The sequence below is a fragment of the Oncorhynchus mykiss genome, chromosome 10 (genome assembly GCF_013265735.2).
Source record: "Oncorhynchus mykiss isolate Arlee chromosome 10, USDA_OmykA_1.1, whole genome shotgun sequence".
Classification (NCBI taxonomy): Eukaryota; Metazoa; Chordata; class Actinopteri; order Salmoniformes; family Salmonidae; genus Oncorhynchus; species Oncorhynchus mykiss.
Genome location: NC_048574.1, coordinates 49,990,859 through 49,998,522, shown reverse-complemented (window position 1 = coordinate 49,998,522; position 7,664 = coordinate 49,990,859).

The window sequence follows — 7,664 nt, the reverse complement described above, 5'->3', positions numbered from 1 at the left end:
GTCTAAAGTTTAGTATTGATGTTAGGTGCAGTGAGAATGTTGCACATAGTCAATTGAAATCATCTCAAAAGGAGCTGCAGCCCGTACATGTTGCATCGGGCCCTAGTTATTACACTGGGTTTATTTTGTTTGATACACTTACACACTTTAGTGATAAAGTATTCAATGTCATGTTGCATGCGCGGCCAATAAAAGCTTTCTAGTTCCGTACTCTTTCTGTTCCTAGATGGGCCATTTCAGTGTGTAAGTACTTGTGAATTAGTGTTCTGTACGGTCTTGGTACCACAATTTGTGTCCATTTTGCTGTTTTCCTTATAATAATAATAATCCCTCTGGTGAGACTTCACATGACTCTTGATGACATTCTGTTGGTTTTGGCTTAGTCCTGCCCCCCCCCCCCCCCCCCCCCCCCACCTTGACAGCTTCTCTTGCACTGATGGCCTTAGCGTGACCGCAGATATCCCAGTTACACAATCATGCTGTTGTTGCTTTTACCGTCTCAGGTGATTGTTTCTCGGTGCATTCTTTCATGTAATGTTCAGCATGCAAAGGAGAACGTGACAGAAACTCTGCGTCAGTGTTCACCTTTCTAGGACGATACTTCAGTGTAAGATTGAAGTCAGACATCTCCGCCACCCAGAGATTACCGGTGGCATTCAGTCTTGCTGTAGTTGGCACGTATGTCAAGGGGTTATTATCACTGTACACTGTCACAGAGGGAGCATAAAAGAGATCATCTCGGAACCGCTCAGTCACTGCCCATTTGAGGGCCAAGAATTCCAGTTTCCCCGAGTGCAGGTGATAGTATCTCTCTGCTTGTGTCAGTATGAGGAGACATATCCAATGACTCTCAGTTGCCACTTTTTCGTTGGTATAACACACCTCCCAATCCCTCTTCAGAGGCATCAACATGCAGGATAAAATGGTCCTATAAATCTGGGTAAGCAAGCACAGGTGGATTAGTCAACACACTCTAATGCTCTCTGGTGAGCATCATCCCATATAACTTTCTGGTGGGGTGGAGCCTATCCCAACTGCATAGCTATCTTGGTCCTTCTCTTCCCAGATGCTGAAGTTCTGTACATAATCCCTGTAGTACCCCAGAAACCCCAGTTGGTCCCCCAGCTCTCTCACATTTGTTGGTGGCCTGTTTACCAGATCTTGCATGACTACAATTTATTTAAGATCCATTCTGTAACCCTCAAAATAAATTATTTATCAGAAATAACTGACCTCATTCTTGAATAGGTCACACTTATCAGCCGTGAGTTTAATACCCCATTTATTTAGCTACCTGAGTACCTGACGGATATCGCCCACCGCTCCCGAGTATACTACTCACCAATGTCCAGTCTCTTGACCGTCCCGGGAAGCTCTGGACCGTTGACCGTTACTGAAAGCTCCGGGCCGATGACCGTCACAGAAGGCTCCGGACCATTCACCCTCGCTGGAGGTTCCGGACTGTTATATATATATATTTATTTATTTTTACCCCCCTTTTTACCCCCCTTTTTTCTCCCCAATTTCGTGTTATCCAATTATTTTTAGTAGCTACTATCTTGTCTCATCGCTACAACTCCCGTACGGGCTCGGGAGAGACGAAGGTTGAAAGTCATGCGTCCTCCGATACACAACCCAACCAAGCCGCACTACTTCTTAACACAGCGCGCATCCATCCCGGAAGCCAGCCGCACCAATGTGTCGGAGGAAACACCGTGCGCCGGAAGCTCTGGACTGTGAACCGTCGCCAGAGGCCTAGTGCGTGGAGCCAGCACAGGTTGCACCGGATTGATGACACGCTCCTCACGTCGAGTGCGTGGAGCCGGCACAGGACGCTCTGGGCTGGGGAGGCGCACTGGGGGACTAGTGCGTGGAGCTGGTACAGGTTTCACCGGACTGATGACACACACTTCAGGGCGAGTGCGGGGAGCTGGCACAAGACGTACCGGGCTGGGGAGGTGCACTGGAGGCCAGATGCGTGAAGCCGGCACAGACTTCACCAGACTGCTGACTGGCTCTTCAGGTCGAATGTTGAGCAGAACACACTTGACCAACATCTCTCTCCTCTCTCTCTCCCCCAACTTCTCCATCGCCTCCCTGACGGACTCTGTCTCTTCCCTCTACTCAGTCGCCAGCTCCATGTGCCCCCCCCCAAAAAATGATTGGGGTTTCTTTGGCAGCTGACTGAAAATACGCTCTTCAGCAAGCCTGCGCTGCAGCATACTCCTTGCTAACCCCTCTCTCCGGTATCCTTCCTCACAGTGTTCCATCGACTCCCAGGCGGGCTCTGGCACTCCCCTCGACTCGACCAACCACCCCTCGTGCCTCCCCCCCCCAAAAAAAAAACATCTTGGGGTTTCTGTGGCCGCGGTCCCTGACATCGTCACTGCCCCCCTATGCTCCTTGGCGACTCCCCCCAAGGAAGGGTCTCGTGTCCTCCCATTATCTCTTCCCGGGTCCAACTCACTTTATCCTCCACCGCACGCTGCTTGGTCCTTTCTTGGTGGAATATTCTGTCACGTTCGTGATAAGAGACGGACCAAGGCGCAGCGTGTGTTGAGTTCCACATCTTTTAATAAAGTGAAACTTCTTCAAAAAACAATAAAAAAACAACGAATACTTGAAAGTAGTGGTGCCACATGCACATACACAAAATAATATCCCACAAACACAGGTGGGAAAAATTGATCCCCAATTAGAGGCAACGATTACCAGCTGCCTCTAATTGGGAACCATACAAAACACCAACATAGAAATATTGAACTAGAACACCCCCTAGTCACGCCCTGTACTACAACACCATAGAGAACCAAGGGCTCTCTATTGTCAGGGCATGACAATCACATATCCTAAGGCTGCATTTATTGTAGCTGGGGAATTTAACAAGGCTAATCTGAAAACAAGGCTCCCTAAATTTTATCAGCATATCGATGCGCGACCCGGGCTGGCAAAATTCTGGATCATTGTTACTCTAACTTCCGCGACGCATACAAATCCCTCCCTCGCCCTCCTTTTGGCAAATCTGACCACGACTCCATTTTGTTACTCCCAGCCTATAGACAGAAACTAACACAGCAAACACCCGTGCTCAGGTCTGTTCAACGCTGGTCTGACCAATCTGATTCCACGCTTCAAGATTGCTTTGTTCACGTGGACTGGGATATGTTCCGGATAGCGTCGAACAACAACATTGATGTATATGCTGATTCGGTGAGCGAGTTTATTAGCAAGTGCATCGATGATGTTTTACCCACGGCGACTATTAAAACCTTCCCCAACCAGAAACCGTGGATTGTTGGCAGCATTCGAGCAAAACTGAAAGTGCGAACCACTGCTTTTAATCAGGGCAAGGCGACCGGAAACACGACCGAATACAAACAGTGTAGCTATTACCTCCGCAAGGCAATCAAACAAGCTAAGTGTCAGTATAGAGACAAAGTAGAGTCGCAATTCAACGGCTCAGTCACAAGAGGTATGTGGCAGGGTCTACAGTCAATCATGGACTACAAAAAGAAAGCCAGTCCCGTCGAGGACCCCAATGTCTTGCTTCCAGACAAACTAAACAACTTCTTTGCTCGCTTTGAGGACAATACAGTGCCACCGACACGGCCCGCTACCAAACGACATTGCCCGCTACCATCCCAGATGGCATCCCTAGCTCATCCTTAGTGTGTGCGCAGACCAGCTGGCTGGTGTGTTTATGGAAATATTCAACCAATCCCTATCCCAGTCTGCTGTTCCCACATGCTTCAAGAGGGCCACCATTGTTCCTGTTCACAAGAAAGCTAAGGTAACTGAGCTAAACGACTACCGCCCTGTAGCACTAACTTCCATCATCATGAAGTGCTTTGAGAGACTAATCAAGGATCATATCACCTCCACCCTACCTGACACCCTAGACCCACTCCAATTTGCTTACCACCCCAATGGGTCCACAGACAACGCAATCACAATCACACTGCCCTAACCCATCTGGACAAGAGGAATACCTATGTAAGAATGCTGTTCATCGACTACAGCTCAGCATTTAACACCATAGTACACTCCAACCTCATCACTAAGCTCGAGACCCTGGGTCTCGACCCCGCTCTGTGCAACTGGGTCCTGGACTTTCTGACCGGACGCCCCCAGGTGGTGAGGGTAAGAAACAACATCTCCACCCCGCTGATCCTCAACACTGGGGCCCCACAGGGGTGCGTTCTCAGTCCTCTCCTGTTCTCCCTGTTCACGCATGACTGCGTGGCCATGGACGCCTCTAACTCAATCATCAAGTTTGCAGATGAAACTACAGTGGTAGGCTTGATTACCAACAACGACGAGATGGCCTACAGGGAGGAGGTGAGGGCGTGTGCTGTCAGGAAAATAACCTCACACTGAGCGTCAACAAAACAAAGAAGATGATCGTGGGCTTCAGGAAACAGCAGAGGAAGCACCCCCCTATCCACATCGAGGAGACAGTAGTAGAGAAGGTGGAAAGTTTTCAGTTCCTTGGCATACACATCACGGACAAACTGAAATGGTCCACCCACACAGACTGCGTGGTGAAGAAGGCACAACGTCGCCTTTTCAAACTCAGGAGGTTGAAGAAATTTGGCTTGTCACCAAAAACACTCACAAACTTTTACAGATGCATAATCGAGAGCATCCTGTCGGGCTGTATCACCGGCGGGTACGGCAACGGCTCCGCCCACAACCGTAAGGATCTCCAGAGGGTAGTGAGGTCTGCACAACGCATCATCACCGCAAACTACCTGCCCTCCAGGACACCTACACCACCCGATGTCACAGGAAGGCCAAAAAGATCGTCCAGGACAACAACCACCCGAGCCATGGACTGTTCACCTCGCTATCATCCAGAAGGCGAGGTCAGTACAGGTGCATCAAAGCTGGGACCGAGAGACTGAAAAACAGCTTCTATCAGCTTCAATGCCATCAGACTGTTAAACAGCCATCACTAACATTGAGTGGCTGCTGCCAACATACTGACTCAAATCTCTAGCCACTTTAATAATAAAAAATTGGATGTGGTAAATGTATCACTAGTCACTTTAAACAATGCCACTTTATATAATCATTACATACCCTACATTACTCATCTCATCTGTATATACTGTACTCTATACCATCTACTGCATCTTGCCTATGCCGTTCAGCCATTGCTCATTCATATATTTATATGTACATATATATGTACATATTCTTATTCATTCCTTATTCATTCCTTGTAAAGGAATGAATAAGAATATGTACATATAAATATATGAATGAGCAATGGCTGAACGGCATAGGCAAGATGCAGTAGATGGTATAGAGTACAGTATATACAGATGAGATGAGTAATGTAAAAGTGTGTAAAAGGTAGTTGTTGTGAAATTGTTAGATTACTTAGATATTACTGCACGGTCGGATTTAGAAGCGCAAGCATTTAGCCACGCTCGCATTAACATCCGCTAACCACGTGCATGTGACCAATAACATTTGATTTGATTTGATTGGACATCTTCCACGTGTTGTTCAAATGACTGACAAAAAAAAAGCACATCATCCAAATATGGTATAGAGATTCTCTTATACCCTCTGAACTTTCCTCCCTGCTTCATTGGAAGGCAGAGGGACAGTTTGATAAGCCTGTTTGATAAGGAATTCTGTTCCATACGTATAAGGCTCAAGGCGTGCTAAGGGCAGTGTGTTATCTGGACACACAAAGCCTTGGTGATATGCCTTTCCTTGATCTAGAACTGTAAACCATGAGTTTCCTCCCAAACCATCAAGTATTTTGTGAATACGGGGGTATGGCTAATTCCTCTCTGAGCATCTGTTTGACTAGTTCTTGTTGTTCTTGGCTCAAGTGCTGTAAATCTACAGGTGCCTCCCACCCACCCTGTGTGACCCGTGTCAGGTCCAGGCTCTGGTGGGGATCTGTCATGAACCTGTGCTACAGTAACCTTTTCTCCACTAGGCACAGGAACAGGGTTATACTCTACCCCCCTCTGTAATGTCCCTAGCATTGTTTGTCTTGGTAAGGTAATGTAATGTTTGGTAGTATTCACTACTGCAATGTCAACTTTTCGAGATGGGGGTTTTAATGTTTTCACAACTTGACTTTGTAGGTCAGGCCCCAGATCACTCTCGCATTCGGTCCAAATAACACCATTTCATCATTGAAGGGGCCCCTCTTGGGATACAGGGACGAATCCATTTAGTTTGTCCACCTGGAATGACAATGTCACATCTGCCTGCTGTAAGCAAGCATTCCTCCGTGTACTCTGAGTGCTAAAGCAGATAGAGTAGAGTCTTTGCCTACTCTATCCTAGTAAACAATGCCGGTCTTAGGTCAGTCACGCTTTTTCAGTTCTTCACACAAATGTTCTATAGGATTGAGGTCAGGGCGTTGTGATGGCCACTCCAATACCTTGACTTTGTTGTTCTTAAGCCATTTTGCCACAACTTTGGAAGTATGCTTGGGGTCATTGTCCATTTGGAAGACCCATTTGCGAGTAAGCTTTAACTTCCTGACTGATGTCTTGAGATGTTGCTTCAATATATCCACATAATTTTCCTACCTCATGATGCCATCTATTTTGTGAAGAGCACCAGTCCCTCCTGCAGCAAAGCACCCCTACAGCATGATGCTGCCACCCCCGTGCTTCACGGTTGGGATGGTGTTCTTCGGCTTGCAAGCCTCCCCTTTTTTCCCTCCAAACATAACGATGGTCATTATGGCCAAACAGTTCTATTTTTGTGTCATCAGACCATACTTTTGTACCTGTTTCCTCCAGCATCTTCACAAGGTCCTTTACTGTTGTTCTGGGATTGATTTGTACTTTTCGCACCAAAGTACATTCATCTCTAGGAGACAGAACGCGTCTCCTTCTTGAGCGGTATGATGGCTGCTTGATCCCATGCTGTTTATACTTGAGTACTATTGTTTGTACAGATGGACAAAAAAGCATAATGAAATTCTTGCCAGCAGCACAGTTACAGTCATCAACGCTCTGGACAACATGAAAACAACCTAACCAGCTCTGCTAGGGTGAGTAAAATGGTCAGAGTGGGGTGTTCTGTCATTTGTGTCTGGAAGCTGCTAGCAAGCTAGCCAGTATGGATGCTTGGATGCTTGACTGCCATTGTGAGGTCAGAACGTTCGGATCAACCGTACTCATCGCCCAGTGTGCGCTCGGAATGCTCCGCAAAGTGAAACACCCTGAATTTACGACTGGACAATCTGACAGCACAGTTGTAGTCACCAACGCTCTGGATAACATAACAGCCTAATCAGCTCTGCTAGGGCGAGAAATGTTCAGTGAGCTGTTCACTCATTTGTGTCTGGAAGTAGCTAGCAAGTTAGCTTGGGTGCTTGACTGCTGTTGTTAGTACAGAACCCTTGGATCAACCCTTAAAGAGATGTGTGTGGCTAATGCTTAAGAGGGTGTGAACGATGCTGAATGGGTGTAGACAAAGAAGGGCTCTCCAGTAGTAGTACCAAAACATTTTCTCAAAAGTGAGTTTACAAGTTTATCAACTTTCAAAGCAAAATTACTTTCCCATTGTTCCTCAACTGTAGTGTATGATATACCTTCTTCTAGCTCTGAGTCTCTACTTTTATCCAAAGTAAAAAACACAAATTTCAAATTTTGATACATAATACCATTTTCAGCTGGTCG